The sequence below is a fragment of the Panthera tigris genome, chromosome D4 (genome assembly GCF_018350195.1).
Source record: "Panthera tigris isolate Pti1 chromosome D4, P.tigris_Pti1_mat1.1, whole genome shotgun sequence".
In the NCBI taxonomy this organism is placed as follows: Eukaryota; Metazoa; Chordata; class Mammalia; order Carnivora; family Felidae; genus Panthera; species Panthera tigris.
The window spans coordinates 55,297,674-55,310,366 of record NC_056672.1 but is presented as its reverse complement, the minus strand read 5'-3'; the positions used below and the strand labels follow the sequence as shown (position 1 = coordinate 55,310,366).

The following is a 12,693-nucleotide window of genomic DNA, read 5'->3' as shown; positions in this document are numbered from 1 at the left end:
CCAGCTTTTTGGTCACTCAGATATTAAATAGGAGACAATTCTCCTTCCAAGTAAGATACAGTAGGTCACAGACCAATGTTCTCACTGCAATGGTGCAAAGTGGCAGGGAGTGAGGGCAGTTTGCAAAAATCACATTTTTGGAAAGAATATGGAAAATGACAAAAGTAACAAGACCTATTTGAACTAAAATTTCAGAAAGAGGAAAGTCTTTCTTTTATAAGCCAGAAACAGATGGCCACTTTATTCATTTTCTTTTTCAGTGGTAGAGGGCATTTTGCCAATTGAGCAGGGGGAGGGGAGTGCTGAAAAAGGAGACTGGACATTGGTAGGGGGACTCTAAGAGAAAGAGAAATCAGTTTTTGGTGGTCACACAGGGTTGGAATGAAGGACAAGTGCTTAAAACACATGGACAATTTTCCCCTGGCTCTAGGGCATAGACACAAAAACACAATCTCCCTTCAGATTTTATAGCTGCATGGTGTCAGAGGTTTTATAAAAAGCTAACTCAGAACTTCTGAAGGACAGAATTCCATCTCCTGTAGTCATCCAAAGCTGAGAAGACATAAATTCACCTCTCTCAAAGAAAAGTCCAGAGGAGCATACCAGAAACACTAGGGCAACTAGAGATGAACTAAGTCTTACTAAACTGTAACCCAAGCCCCAGTCTAAATTAATCCTTGCCTGGTTTGAAAGGAACAGCCTGACAACCTATCTTCCTAACAGAGGGAAAGGGGAAAGCACCTTTGGATAAAGATTACCTCTGCCTCTCTATGGTTCTTTTATATGCATTCTCCAACATATAATAAAAAACTGACATATAGAGAGGCAGAATAATGACTGATAATCAAGAGAGGAAAAAGGTATAGAAACAAATCCACAGATGACCCAAGTATTCGAGTTAGTAGCCAAGGTCTTTAAAATGCCAAAGATTAGTATGTTAAAAGAAAATAGAGAAAAAGATGTGAATTAATTTTTAAAATAAACTTCACCAAATAACTTGAATCTAGTTTAAAAAGTCTAAACCTGAAATAGAGTATCTAGAACTGGGGACTCACTGGGTAGATTTAACTGCAGATTTGGAACAGCATCAAACAGGATTAGTGAACTCAAATTCAGGTCAATAAAATGTTCACAGTGAAGCACAGAACAGGAAGAAAAAAAAAAAAAAAAGGACAGAACAGAGTGTAGGAGATAGGTAGGACCTAATTACAAAAGGTCTAATCTATAAATGGAGATGAGAGAGACAGAACAAGGTAAAAGCAATATACAAAGACATAATGGCTAAGAATTTTCCAAAACTGATGAACCACACACAAATTTAAGAAGCTCAGTGAACTGGGGTACCTGGGTAGCTCAGCCGATTTAGCGCCAGACTCTTTAAATGTTTATTTTTGAGAGAGAGAGAGAGAGAGAGAGAGAGAGAGAGAGAAAGAGAGACAGTGAGCGAGCACAAGTGGGGAGGTGCAGAGAGAGAGAGAGGGCGACAGAGGATGTGAAGTGGAATCCACACTGACAGCAGAGAGCCTAATGCAGGGCTTGAACTTGCAAACCATGAGATCATGATCTGAGCCACCCAGGAGCCCCTTGATTTGGGCTCAGGTCATGATCTTATGGTTCGTGGGTTCAAGCCCTGCATTGGGCTCCGTGCTGATGGTGCAGAGCTTGCTTGGGATTCTCTCTCTCTCTCTGTCCCTCCCCCACTCATGCACGTGCACTTGTGCTCTCTCTCTCAAAATAAACTTAAAAAAAAAAAAAAGCTCAGTGAACCAAAAGCAGGATAAATGCCAAGAAAACCACATCTAAGCACACCATAAAATGCTGAAAACAAAGAGAGAATCTTAAAAGTAGCCAGAAGAAAAAAAGACATTATCTTAAAGTGGCAATAATAGTACTGATAGCTGACTTGTCAAAAGGAATTCAGGAAGCCAATACATATACAATGGAATATTATTCAGCCATAAAAGAAAATCCTGCTGTTTGGGAGAAGATGGATGAACACTGAGGGCATTATGCTAAGTAAAGTTAAGTCAGACAGAGAAATACAAATACTGTATTATCTCACTTAGTTGTGGAATCTAAAAAAGCCAAAGTCACAGAAACAGAGAGTTGATTGATTGGTTGGTGGTTGCCAGGGCTTTGGGATGGGGGTGAGAGTGGGGGTGGGGGTGGGGATGGGGATGTTGGTCAAAGGGTACAAACTTCCAGTTGTAAGATGAGTAAGTTCTAGGGATCAAATGTATAGCATGGGGGCTATAGTTAACAACAATGTACTTGAAAGCTGCTAAGAGAGTGGATCATAAACATTCTCACCACCATAACAACAAAAACCTGGTAATTATGAGAGATAAAGGATATGTTAACTAACCACGTTGTGGTAATCATTTTGCAATATAATTGCACTGCACACGGTAAACTTTTACATAACTTAAAGTTATATGTCCATTTTATCTCAATAAAGCTAGGGGAAAAAAGAAATTAAGGAAGCCAGAAAACAAGAAAATGATGATTTTGGAATACTGAAAGCTTCTTCTCTGGCCCACCCCCACCCTCCCACCAAAAAAGCTACAATTCTACACCCAGAAAAAAAAAAAAAAAAAAAAAAAAACTTCAAAAAATAAAGATGTTTTCAGGCAAACGAAAGCGGAGATAAATTGTTGTCAGCAAATTTGCACTACATAATTTATTGAAAGCAAGTTCCTCATGCTGAAGGAAAACATCTAAGATAAAAGTACCACTGCAGGGGCACCGGATGGATCAGTCAGTTGAGCATCCAACTCTTGATTTTGGCTCAGGTCATGATCTCATGGTTCATGGGATCAAACCTGCTGTCAGGCTCTGCGCTGACAACATGGAGCCTGCTTGGGATTTTCTCTCTCCCTTTCTCTCTGACCCTGCCCCATTCGCACTCTCTCTCTCTCTCTTTCAAAATAAATAAGTAAACAAAAAAACAAAAAAAGTACCCTGCAAGAACTGATGAAAAACAGTTGAAAGGGAAATATGTGGTTAAATACAAAGAATATTTGCGATGCCTAAAAACACATAAAATTCAAATTTCACTCTTTTTTCTGGGCCACCGATATGCCATCCAGACTGAGGAAGACCCAGAAACTTCGGAGCCACGTGAGCCAGGGCCACGTGAGCCACGGCCACCGCTGCATCGGCAAGCACCGGAAGCACCCAGGAGGCCGGGGTAATGCTGGTGGCATGCATCACCACAGGATCAACTTTGACAAATATCATCCAGGTTACTTTGAAAAAGTTGGTATGAGACATTACCACTTCAAAAGGAACTAGAGCTTCTGCCCAACTGTCAACCTTGATAAACTGTGGACCTTGGTTAGTGAGCAGAAACAGGTAAATGCTGCCAAAAATAAGACTGGAGCTGCTCCTATCATTGATGTGGTGCAATCGGGCTACTACAAAGTTTTGGGAAAGGGAAAGCTCCCCAAACAGCCTGTCATTGTGAAGGCCAAATTCTTCAGTAGAAGAGCTGGGGAGAAGATTAAGAGTGTGGGGGGAGCCTGTGTCCTGGTAGCCTGAAGCCTGAAGCCACATGGAGAGAGGTTCATTAAATACTAACAAGTACTTTTCAAATAAAAAAAAAAAATTCAAATTTCAATATCCATAAAATAAAGTTTTATGGGAACACCATCACACTCATTTTTTTATGATTGGCTTGGCTGTTCTAATGCTGCAATGCAGAGTTGAGTAGCTGCAATAGAGACTATGTGGTGCCCTCTCACACTGCTGCATCACGGTGCACTATAAATTGCAGTGATGTAGTTGTATCTGACAGCATGGAGTGTCACACATACTGCTGTACATGACATTTTAATTTTATTTATGAGTGCATAACCCATCATGTCAAAACAAGAAAGTGCACTTTAAATGTCACACATCAAGGCACAGTGGAGTATGTTTTGTCATCAAATTAGATGGCAAAGCATTGTCTTTATTATGTAATGACACTATAACTATGCTAAAAGAATACAACATATAGAGACATTACCAGATTGTACTCATCATAAGAGTTCCCAACTCACAGGAAAGCATTAGAAAATCAGAAAATTTTAAATTATCTCATATTAATTTCTTCATAAAATGAAAAAATGAAACTGCAACCACACTATGTGTGTGAGTAGCTCATTTGTCAGCCTAGCAAGGAAAGCCATTTACTAATGGTGAGTTAATTAAATAATGTTTGATTACAGCAGTCAAGGAAATGTGTCTAGAGAAAACGAACTTGTTTAAGATTATTAGCCTTTCCAGAGAGAACAGTTGTTCAACCAAGTTGAGGATATTGGGAGCAATAGCAATAGTCAATTTAAAAACAAGGCAAATGATTTCTAGCAGGTTTCCTTGAATACAGATGAGTTAACAGATGTTGCAGATTACTTATCAGTTATTTATTTGATCAATCAATACAGAGTTTGAGTAACTAAAAAATTAGCCTCTATGAATGCCTATGTGAAACTACTAGAGTAAAGAGTATTTTCAAACTTAAGAAATCATTAATTCAGTATAACCTGAAGTGGAATCTAAGAAATGCTACAAGCAATGGTGGTAAAATGTGTGTGGTAAGAAAAAGGCTTAGTGGGGACAAATTAACAAAACTTATGAAAATGTAAAATGTATAAGGTATTTCAAGACTATGGTTATTCACTGTATTACTCAGCAGCAGGTATTCTCGGGAAAATATCTGAACCCATCATGTCTTATAGACCAGTAGTGCCAAAAGATAAATTTCATTTGCTTTCGGGGATTTCACCATCATTGGCTCCAAAACAGAAGCTGAATATCCTGACTTGCCCCACCGCTCAGCAGTTCCATGGCTTGGCAGTTTTACTGCCATTTTTTGAGCCCAAGGAATGGACTCAACATTTTTCTAAAGAAAAAAAATCAGCCACAACCATTATTGTAGAACACCAAATGGATTTGAAAATTTAGCTTTTGCTGAAAACTTGGTTTCTTGATGAACTTAAAATTAGCAAAAGACTGCTTATATAAGAAACACACTGCAGGTAAAGCCTAAAATATTTTAATAACTAAAGCTATTAGAATCGTATGTAATGGCAAACTGCTTATACGCTTCCTGTTCAGTCAAAAATTAAGGTCTCCATTCCCACACAAATTTGCAAAATATCTATTTTCTGAGCTCAAAGGACAATTTCAGCAGTGTTTTTGGACCCTAAGTAAAACAGAAAATTCATATTTTATTTTATTTTTTAATTTTCTTTTTATTTTTACATTTATTTATTTTTGATAGGCAGAGAGAGACAGAGCGCAAGTGGGGGAGGGGCAGAGAGACACAGAGACACAGAAGCCGAAGTGGGCTCCAGGCTCTGGCTGTCAGCACAGAGCCCGACACAGGGCTTGAACTCACAAACCGCAAGATCATGACCTGGGCCAAAGTTGGACGCTTATCCAACTGAGCCACCCAGGCGCCCCAGAAAATTCATATTTTAAAATCAATCCATGTATAACTGTGCAACTGAGGAGCTTCAACCTAACCTACAACTGGAAGTGACTAATCTGTACTATAATGATACACTGAAAGACAAATATCAAGAATCTAACAGAATTTTATAAATGCCTTCCAAGCGATAAATTATTTCAATTAAAATCATATACTCACGGATTGATGTTTGTATTTGGCAGTACCAATCTGTGTGTAGACTTTTTGAAAAGAAAATCTCATTAGAGATCAACATTCACAAATGAACAACTGCAATCAATCTTAATGATAATAGCTCTGAACCCCAATTAAGCATTATCTAACCCCCAAAATTAATTCCATTCTTCTCATTAGTAGACCTACATTATAAAAAATTATACTCAACTATTTACATTTTGAATTTTGTCAATAGGGTTTTGTGGAAGTTTGGTTTCTCTCGTTATGTAAGTAACTATGTAATAATAACTTTGATTTTTTCCTTCTGGCCTACAAAGCCTAAAATATCTGCTATCTGGCCTTTTACAGAAAAAGTATGTCAACTTCTGAACTATGTATATAGTTCCACTGAACTCTATAATTGCTTATAGAACTAAAAATAGGTGATTAAAAGAATACAGTATGTAATATCAATGTAATCTGATGGTATAGATAGATAGTACAGCTCTACAGAGGAAATGGAGATAGCATATGCAAAATAATTTATGCAACTGCTCAGCAATCATATGGCTAACAGTATTATTAGTATTGCTATTCTGAGACTACTGTATAATGTGGGATAAAACAAATGAGCAATTAATAATGTGATATTTTAGGGGTGCCTGGGTGGCTCAGTCGGTTAAACATCCGACTTAGGCTCACTCAGGTCATGATCTCGTGGCTTGGGGGTTCGAGCCTCGTGTCGAGCTCTGTGCTGATAGCTCAGAGCCTAGAGTATGCTTCAGATTCTGTGTCTCCCTCTCTCTCTGCCTCTCCCCTACTCGCCCTCTGTCTCTCCCTCTCAAAAATAAACATTAAAAAAATAATGATGATGACATTTTAATCCGTTATTCCCTATATCCTTAAGAACAGAATTTTGGGTATGGGAAAAAGGATATATAGATGTCATATAAAAGAGATTAAGTCTTAAAATGTGTGTGTGTGTGGTTGTGTGTGGAAACAGATGTACATACATCACTCCTCTAACTCTGTCTTAGACAAAATGATAACTCAGCAATGCACATACCTAATGCCCAGATGACATTCTCAAATATCATTTTCCACTAATAACTAGGGTGTCTTGGAGAAACCAGGTGGTTACCAATCTGGAGCAGGAAATGTAAAAGATAAGCCTCAAACACTTGGTCATACCCTATAGCAAGAATGCTATAAAGAACACCTGGAGTGGATCAAGTTATTCAAGAGCTAATGTAGTAGGCTTCAATTGGCCAACAGTAGGACAATCTGAGAATCAATAATGTTAATAATTACCATTGATTAAAACCCATCAGATGTTTGAATTCCTAAATTCACAATAACACTATTTTAAAAATAGTTCTCAGAGGATAATAGGGAACTAATCTGCTATCTTGAAAGAGATAAAGACATAAAACCAAGTATGCATCCTGTAGCTCTGGATAACTAGTAGATAAGCAGAAACATCTCTTTTTTTTTTTTTTAACGTTTATTTATTTTTGAGACAGAGAGAGACAGAGCATGAACAGGGGAGGGGCAGAGAGAGAGAGAGACACAGAATCCGAAACAGGCTCCAGGCTCCAGGCTCTGAGCGGTCAGCACAGAGCCCGACGCGGAGCTCAAACTCATGGACCGCGAGATCATGACCTGAGCCGAAGTCGGACGCTTAACCGACCAAGCCACCCATGCGCCCCAGAGAAACATCTCTTAATAAAAGTATCCCAACTAGGGGCGCCTGGGTGGCTTGGTCAGTTGAGCGTCCGACTTCGGCTCAGGTCATGTTCTTGCGGTCCGTGAGTTTGAGCCCCGCGTCGGGCTCTGTGCTGACAGCTCGGAGCCTGGAGCCTGTTTCAGATTCTGTGTCTCCCTCTCTCTGCCCCTCCCCTGTTCATGCTCTCTCTCTGTCTCAAAAATAAATAAACGTTAAAAAAAATTAAAAAAAAAAAAGTATCCCAACTAATAAATAAAAAAGAAATAACAGAATGTTACTGTTTTGCAACTATCAATAATTTAATTGATCTGGGCATTAAGCCCAACTGCTAACATGACAATAAGAGAGAAAACCAGTAACATAACTCCTGATTAAAGAACACAATACTGCCTACAGCAATGCCTAAAGGACTGAACCAGAGTCTGACCAAGGCTGTGAATCCAGCTACCAATTTGTAATAAACACAGAGGATGAAGGAACATGCTTAACTGCAACATGAGACGTGCAATCAGTAAAATTCAAACTTTGGCCAGGGTTCTTCAAGAGAAAAAAATGTAAAGAAAGAGGCAGAGGGGTAAACTGTAATTTAAAAAAAACTTTAAAAACCCGAAATTTTAAAAAATGAGTAACACGATAGTCTATGAATGCATACTTGGTGATAAAACTATAAAGAATAAGGAAATGATTAAGAGTCAGAACAATGGTTATCTGGGAAGGGGAGGGGGAAGAGGTTATAATCAAAACGGGACATGGGAAGGATTCCTGGATAGCTGAAAAATAGTTCTATTTTTTGACCTGGGTGCTGTAGTCTCATAAATATTTGCCTTATTTAAAAAAAAAAGGGGGGGGGGTTGAGAGGGCACCTAGGTGGCTCAGTCAGTTTAGCAACTGACTTCAGCTCAGGTCATGAACTGTTTGTGAGTTCAAGTCCCACATCGGGCTCTGTGCTGACAGCTCAAGGACTGAAGCCTGTTTCAAATTCTGTGTTTCCCTCTCTCTTTGTCCCTCTCCCACTCACACTCTGTCTCTCTCTCAAAAATAAATATTAAAAAGGTGGGGGGTGCCTGGGTGGCTCAGTTGGTTAAGCATCCGACTTGAGCTCAGGTCATGATCCTGTGGTCCGTGAGTTCCAGCCCCACGTTGGGCTCTGTGCTGACAGCTCAGAGCCTGGAGCCTGCTTTGGATTCTGTGTCCCACACTCCTCTCTGCCCCTCCCTACTCATGCTCTGTCTCTCTCTGTCTCTCATAAATAAATGTTAAAAAAAAAATTTTTTTTAATTAAAAAAGAAAAAAAGTGGGGTGCTTGGGTGGCTCAGTCAGTTGAGTGTCCGACTTCGGCTCAAGTCATGATCTCACGGTTTGTGGGTTCATGCCCCGTGTCGGGCTCTATCTCCACTTGCACTTTGTCTGTGTCTGTCTCTCTCTCTCTCTCAAAAATAAATAATATTTTTAAACAAGAAAAGGAAAAAAAGGGGGGGGGGGGCACCTGGGTGGCTCAGTCAGTTAAGCATCAACTTCGGTTCAGGTCATGATCTCGCAGTTCCTGAGTTCGAGCCCCATTTCCGGGCTGACAGCTCAGAGCCTAGAGCCTGCTTTGGGTTCTAGCTCCCTCTCTGCTCCTCTCTCTCTCTCTCTCTCTCTCTCTCTCTCTCTCTCTCTCTCTCTCTCACACACACACACACACACACACACACACACACACACACTCTTTTTCTCTCATAAATATTTTTTTTTAAAAGTGTGCATGTGTTTGAGATTTTCTGCTTATTTTACAAGGATTAAATATGTAAAACAACAATACTATTATTGCCTTAGAGGTCTATAAGACATGTGTAACTAAAGTGTGATATCAGTAGCACAAAGGGTAAGGAGGACAGACTGGAATTCAATTGTTATGTGGTTCTCACTTTTTTTGAAAAGCACTAACTCAGACTAAAATGTAGTAAGTTAAGAATGCAGGGGTGTGTAGGTGGCTCAGTGGTTAAGCATCTGACTCTTGATTTTGGCTCATGTCAAAATTCATGGTTCGTGGGATGGAGCCCCACATTGGGCTCTGCACGGACAGTGCTCAGCCTGCTTGGGATTCTCTCTCTCCCTCTCTCTCTCTCTGCCCCTCCCCTACCTGTACACATGTGCACTCTCTCTCAAAATATATAAACTTAAAAAAAATAAAGTATGCAGACTGAGGGGCACCTGGCTGGCTCAGTCAGAAGAGCATGCAACTCTTGATCTCTGGGTCATGAGTTTGAGTTCCACCTTGGGTATAGAGATTACATACATACATACATACATACATACATACATATTAAAAAAAAAAAAAAAAGGAATGCAGATTGAAATATCTAGGGCAGTGGTTCTTAACCAGGGACAATTTTAGCCTCCAAGGAGACATCTTGTAATGCTTGAAGACTGGTTGTCACAACTGAGAGACGGCTGCTACAGGTACCTAGTGGGTAGCAGCCAGGGATGCTGCTAAACATCATACAACACACAGGATAGCCCCCTACCCCACAACAAAAAAATCACTGGCTCCAAATGTCAATTGTGTTAAAGTTGAAAAACTCTGATTTAGGATAACTGCTAAAAACAATTATAAGAATGTATAACAAAGAAGAAAAAATGGAATAATTTCACTTACATGAAGTTGAAAAATAGGCAAAACTAAATTATGATAGAAATCATCAAAATAATCAGTGGCTATAGGGTATTTTTAAGTTTATTTATTTTGGGGGGGGGGGGGTGGAGACAGAATCCCAAGCGGGCTCTGCACTGCCAACACAGAGCCCAATGTGTGGTTCGAACTCACAAACCGTGAGATCATGCCCAGAGCTGAAACCAATAAAACCAAGAGTCAGACGCTTAACTTACTGAACCATCCGGGTGGCCCCTAGGTTTTGTGTGTTTGTTTTGTTTTGTTTTTTAAGTAAGCTGTATGCCCATTGTGCGGCTTCAACGCAGAACCCTGAGATAAAGAGTTGCATGCTTTACCAACTGAGCCAGCCAGACACCCCTAATTAATGGTTTAGGGGAGTGAGGGTACAGACTTGGAAGGGGTACAAGAGTGCCTTTTGGAGCACTAAAAATGTTTTCTCTCGTTCTAGGCATACACTTTACTGTATATTAAACCTCAACTGAAAAAACAAAAAACAAAAAACAAAAAAAAAGACTACTGAGCAGATAACCAAAGATTACCAGACTTAAGGTAAAGTCTTTAACATGAATCTTTCTTATCAAAAACAACCTGGGGGGCTCCTGGGGGGCTCAGTCGGTTGAGCGTCCGACTTCGGCTCAGGTCATGATCTCACAGCTCATGAGTTCGAGCACTGCGTCAGCCTCAGAGCCTGGAGCCTACTTCGGATTCTGTGTCTCCCTCTCTCTCTGCCCCTAACCCACTCACATTCTGTCCCTGTCTCTCTCAAAAATGAATAAACATTAAAAAAAAAATTAAAAAAAAAAAAACGTGGAAGAAACAGTCTATGAGGGAAAAATAAGCTTAAAAAAATAAATCACCATCTACCGCTACATAAAAATATACAATGTCTTCAGAAAGTTCGGAGAAAACACTGCAACCAAGACTCAAAAACAATGTTATTTTTAAAAATCAGGTATCAAGATAGAACTCTTTAAATAAAAACAGCAGAGATAAACATACAGAAATTCTACTCTTAGGTATTCTATTTACCCAAGAGATAAAAATGAATGTCCACTAAAAGACCTTAACAGAAATGTTCATAACAGCTTTATTCCAAGTAGCAAAAACTGGAAAAATGCCTATCAAACAGAGAAAGAGATAAACAAATTAGGGTATATTGATACAATGGAATACTACTCATCCAAAGGAACAAACTACATGTAACATATGTGAATCTCAAAAACAATATGTTGAGGAAAAGCAGCCAAACCCAGGAATACATACTGTATGATTTCATTTACATAAATCTCTGAAACAGGCAAAAATAAAAGCTATAGTGATAGCAAACAAGAGTAGCTGCCTGGGATGATGTGGGGGAAAATTACTGGGAAGGGGTATGAAGGAACTGTCTGGAATTACGGAAATGTTCTATAATTTCACAGAGGTGGTGACTAAATGGGATTTGTCAAAATTAATCAAGCCACACCCTTAAAATCAGTACATTTTATTCTATGTAAATTATACTAAAAATGCTACATAAAACAAAAATGAATAACTCCACAGAAGGGGTGAAAGATAAAGGTGAGTTAATTATTTCTTTTTAAGTTTATTTATTTTGTGACAGAGTGTGAGCGGGGAGAGGGGCAGAGATAGGGAGAGAAAGAATCGCAAGTAGGCTCCTCGCTGTGAGCAGGAAGACCAACAAGGGGCTCATACAAACTGTGAGATCATGACCTAAGCCACAATCAAGACCCAGATGCCTAACCAGCTGAGCCATTCAGGCACCCAAGATTTTTTTTTTTTTTTTTTTTTTTAAGTAATCTCCACACCCAGTGTGGGGCTCAAACTTACAACCCTGAGATCAAGAGCCACATGCTCCTCCTACTGAGTCAGCTAAGCACTCCAGGTGAGGTAATTTTTTTAAAGTTTTTATTTATTTTGAGAGAGAGACAGAGACAGAGAGAGACAGAGAGAGAGACAGAGAGAAGGGGGGGCCATGAGTGGGGAAGGGACAGAGAGAGAGGAAGAGAGACAGAATTCCAAGCAGACTCCACACTGTCAGTGCATGAATTTTATTCTGCATAGTTGCCTCATGAGATCATAATCTGAGCTGAAATCAAGAGTAAAAGTATAAAAACATGGGGCACCTGGCTGGCTCAGTGAGATCATGCAACTCTTGATCTTGGGGTAGTGAGTTCAAGCCCCACATTAAGGGTAGAGATTACTTAAAAAAACAATAAATAATAACAAAAATAAAAATACAAAGAAACTGAAAATCAGATAAAAAGACTTTTTTTTTTTTTTTTTGACAGGGAGACAGTGAGTGTAAATAAAGGAGGGGCAGAAGGGGAGAGAGAGAGAATCAGCAGGTTCCATGCCCAGCAGACAGTGAGAGATCATGACCTGAGTTGACATCAAGAATTGGATGCTTGGGGCGCCTGGGTGGCTTGGTCGGTTAAGCATCCGACTTCGGCTCAGGTCATGATCTCACAGTCCGTGAGTTCGAGCCCCTCGTTGGGCTCTGTGCTGACAGCTCAGAGCCTGGAGCCTGTTTCAGATTCTGTGTCTCCCTCTCTCTCTGCTCCTCCCCTGTTCATGCTCTGTCTCTCTCTGTCTCAAAAATAAATAAACGTTAAAAGAAAAAAAATTTTTTTTAAATAAAAAAAAAAAAAGAATTGGATGCTTAACCAACTGACCCACTCAGGCACCTCAAAGACAATGTAA

At 39.6% G+C, this 12,693-nt stretch overlaps 1 protein-coding gene and 1 pseudogene across 2 annotated transcripts in view; one reads left to right on the top strand and one right to left on the bottom strand.

Annotated features, from left to right (window-relative positions):
• The window catches only part of UBE2R2 (ubiquitin conjugating enzyme E2 R2), a 115,471-nt gene that overhangs the window by 77,669 nt on the left and 25,109 nt on the right, over window positions 1-12,693 (bottom strand). The gene's annotated exons all lie outside the window — the stretch shown is intronic.
• On the top strand, window positions 2,889-4,239 carry LOC102970662 (annotated as a pseudogene).